General features: G+C 40.2%; 1 pseudogene; it reads right to left on the bottom strand.

The window, feature by feature from the left end:
- Nucleotides 1–1,372: 1,372 nt before the first annotated feature.
- Nucleotides 1,373–1,974, bottom strand: LOC118832218 (annotated as a pseudogene).
- Between the last annotated feature and the right edge of the window lie 2,501 nt (nt 1,975–4,475).

Below are 4,475 nucleotides of genomic sequence, written 5' to 3'. Positions count from 1 at the left end.
GCAAATTGGGCTGGTCCCTTAGGGAGGCTCATTACCTAATACATAAAACTAGCCTGAGAGGAGTTGTTATTTAGGGTTTTAGTAAAATTCCTACTGCCCAGAAGGAAACATTTTCCTTATCTAGCATAGTTATTGTGATGATTATTGATGGAAAGGGGAATTGTGTTTTGTGGGTCAGTATCTTTTTTAACTTTTTAAATTATATTCTTTTAATCTATTTTTATCAGTAAAGTTGAGTTTTTTATTAGCCAATTTTATGGTCTATGAATGCCTCATTGCATTCTAACCCCAGTCTAAATTCTTGAATTAGGTGCAGTGAGATGACGCAGTAGATAAAGTGCTGAGGCTGAAGTCAGGAGGACTCACCTTCTTGAGTTCAAATCTGGCCCCTCAGATACTTAGTAGCTGTGTGACCCTGGGCAAGTCCCTTAATCTGTTTGCTAGAGAAGGAAATGACAAACTACTCCAGTATCTTTGCCAAGAAAGCCCCAAATAGGCTCACCAAGAGTTGGACACAACTGAAAAACAACAAAGGTGTGGGCCTAGGGTTATGTGTGTACATACATATCTATATATCTATATCTATATATGTATATGATTATATATACATATATATACACACACACACACACACACACACACACACATATGTGTGTGTGTGTGTGTGTGTGTGTGTGTGTATGTGTGTATGTATGTGGGGCAAGACTTGGACCCAAGTCTTCCTAACTACAAGGTCAGGTCTTCAGTCCCTGTTCCATGATGCCTCTGTAATCTTTCATATGGTTGTTAATAGTTTGCAGTTAGTCTTTTGAAAAATGTTTGTTCATGTCCTTTGATCCCCTATCCATTGGGGGAATATAGCTTTGTTTTATATATTTATGCTGGTTTTTTATAGAGCTTGGATATCAAACCCTTGTCATAGATATTTGATGCAAAGACCTTTCTTATCTTAGCTAAATAGGTTTTGTTCATGCAATAGCTTTTAAATTTCACAGAATCAAAATTATATATTTTATCCTTTATGATCTTTTATATCCCTTGGTTGGTTGACAATAATTTGAAGGTACATAATCTCATTTTTAAAAATTATAGTATGACTTTTTATATTCTGGTCACATATTCATTTTGAACTTATTGTGGTTTATGGTACAAGATGTTCTAAATGTAAATTTGCCAAGGTGGTTCCAGTTTTTCCAATAGTTCTTTTCAAAAGAAGTACTTCCCCATGTAGTTTATGTCATCAGGTTTATCAAATACTGGGTTATAAAACTCGATTGTTTCTGATTTTTGCTTATCTAGTCTTTTTCTTTCTTTTTTTTTTTTAATGTTGTCCAAAATCTTTAATATAACAAGGAGGAAGGGAATTAGTTTTTTAGCCTGGGCTGGCACAGCGGCCCCTGGCACTTTCGAACTTTCGGCCCTTGGATCGGACATACGGTTTGGTGTGGCTGTGGGGAATGCCTGGTGCCTTACCAAAATGCCTGTACACCTCTCGGCCCTTTCAGGGACCAGAGATCAGGACAGTGCCCCCGCCCTTGGGTGAGCTCATGGCCAGCTGGTCAAAGGTGATGATCTTCCCACCAGCTTTGAGCATGCGATTGCGGGCATTGCTGGTAACACGAAGAGTGCAGACCTTCAGCTTGGGAACATCCTGGATCCTGACATCATCTGTCACAGTCCCAACAACCACAGCTGTCTTGTTTTCCCAGCAGGGCAGCTTCATTTTCCTGATCATGCTGGACAGGGACGGAGGACGGAGGACGGAGGAGGGGTGGGGGGGGACGGGGGGGGGGGGGGGGCCTGGTTGGTCCGACGCATGAACAGCCTTTTCAGGACAACCTTGTTGAAAGTCGAGTTGGTTCTTCGGGCCAGGAACCGGTAGAGCTTCACTAGCAGCCGCAGGTAGATGTCCTGGCTCTTGGGCTTCTTGCGCTGGACTTTGCGGTCCTTGTTGCGACGGATGTCGAGTCCCATGCTGGTGCCCTACCGAACACCGGCCAAAACAGCTTATCTACTCTTTTTCCCTGATATACTTAAAAAAATAGTGCCGAATGGTTTTGATGAAAACTATTTTATAATAAAATTTAAGGTCTGAAAGTGCTAGTCTTCTTTCATTCCTACTGCTTTTCATTATTTTCCTTCAGATTCTAGATCGATCACTACAAATTAATATTGTTAATATTTTGTCTACCTCTATACCATTCTCTCTTTGAGGGTTTGATTAGTATAACATTAAATCTGTAAATGAGCACTATAGAGCCTTCTAATTATTTGTCATTCATTATTTCTTTAAGGAGTATTTTGAAATTGTTTTCATATGAGTCTTGATTGGGTCTTGGGAAATTGCTTTCTAGTTATTTTATGCATGTAAAGGTTACTTTTAATGGCAGTTCTTTTCAAATAGGGATAATTCATTAAAAAAAATGTAAAAGGACCTACATGTATAAATGTTGAAGTTTTAAGGCTTCCTTGGGACCCCAAAATATCGACACACTAGGACTTGCTGGAATGAATTCGTCCCAAGCCTTCTTACAGCCAAAGGAAAAAAAAACCAAAATTTATTAAAGATTCACCATGTTGGGTAGAGTATTAAGGAACCTGAGCATTTTGTGACCTTTGTATTGACAAGCAGGCCAGAACAATCTGAGTTGAGCTAGATTGAATCTGAGCACCTTCAGGGAGGCAAGATGGATCCTATATACAGAAAGATAGTGGAGGGGTTTAGGGAGGATTTTGATGGGAATGGGGTGACTGGGGTGAGGTCAGACTCCAGGAATGGGATTAAGGGTGGGAAATAGTTGAAGGAGATGACAATGGAGCAGGGCTAGGCTAGTGGAAGGGTAACAGATTTGGGTTTATCTAGGATTAAGAGTGGGAAGTGGCCTGAGGCAATTGGGAGGTAACAGAGATTTGGGCATATCGATAATGAAAGGTTTATGGCAGCAAGTGAAAGCCAGATCAAGTGGGAAGATTCAAGGAGACTTCAAGGGGGTTCCCAGATTCTATAGCCCATCACAAACATAGTTATAGCAGTTCTTTTTTGTGGTGGCAAAGAATTGGAAATTGAAGGGATGCCTATCAATTGGGGAGGAATGGCTAAACACATTGTGGCGTACGAATGTAATGGGATATTATTGTGCTGTAACAAATGATGAGCACGTGGATTTCAGAAAAACATGGAAAGACTTGCAAGGTGATGTTGAGTGAAGTGAGCAGAACCAGGAGAACATTATACACAATAACAGTAACATTGTGTGATGATCAACTATGATCAATTTAGCTCTTCTCAGTGATCCAATGATCTAAGACAACTTCAAGACTCATAATGGAAAATGCTATCCACATCCAGAAAAAGAACTGATGCAGACAAGCATACTATGTTCACTTTTTGCTTTTTTTTAATGTTTTTTTTTCCTTTTGTTCTGTTTCTTCTTTTACAACATGACTAATGTGAAAATGTTTTACATGATTGTACATATCAGATTGCTTGCCATCTTGGAGAGGAGAGAGGGGAGGGAGGCAAGGAGAATAATTTGTGTGAAAAACGTGGTCTTGGGGATCACTGGACTTCCCCAAATTGTGAGAACACGCAGCTTCAGGGATCCCTGGTGGAATCCTGAGTGGTAACCCTTTTAACACTGCAGTGGGGAAATCACAGGACTCTCCAAGGTAGGATCAGGAAGTAAGCCCCAGACAAGCTTCCACTGCTCATTGCTTCCCTTCACTTGACCTTAGGAAGATCCATGTGATTTGCCCATTCTCACCCAAAGAACTCAAGACCAGAGGGGGCAGAGGAAGGCATTTTATTACACTCCTCGAGAGAGCGGGTGTAGTGCTCACAGGAACATTCACACTGATACAACTGCAGGAGCAGGGGTAACCATTCCCTCCACTCCTGCTAGAGTTATGATTAGTTTACAATCTTTGTTTTTTTACATAGTTTTCCTAGGTTATACAGCTTATATAAATAGGATAATAAGGATACAGAAGCAAAAGTGAAGTTAATTAGATTTTCCTTGTCTTAGTTTAGGATTAAACTATATTCTTTTACTTCCCCTACTTTCCCTCTTTAACATATGCAAATTATGCAAATCAGTAGGCCTGGATTCTTGACCAAGACCAGACCCTAGATAAGCTTGAACTGGTTCAAGCTGTTTGGCCTCTCTAATTCCCCAGACTGCCTTCTCAAAAAGCATTCACATGCGTACAAGCCTCTGACCTCTCACCTGACCGACCTTGAGGGCTGGTCTCTGCTAAAGCTGGGGTGGGGGAGGGCGGGGAAGCACACCTTTAGTTCTGTGGAAACAAAACTCCTCCTCCCATTTCTTACAATTTGGAACTCAAAATATTTCAAAAAATGAATGTTTAAAATTGTCTTTACATATAATTGGAAAAAATAAAATACTATTAAATTAAATCAAATAGGGATAATTTTGTCTCTTTACCATCATGTTTAATTTCTTTTTGTTGCCTAA

Source organism: Trichosurus vulpecula, chromosome 1 (genome assembly GCF_011100635.1).
Source record: "Trichosurus vulpecula isolate mTriVul1 chromosome 1, mTriVul1.pri, whole genome shotgun sequence".
NCBI lineage: Eukaryota > Metazoa > Chordata > Mammalia > Diprotodontia > Phalangeridae > Trichosurus > Trichosurus vulpecula.
This window is presented reverse-complemented; position numbering and strand designations above follow the sequence as displayed.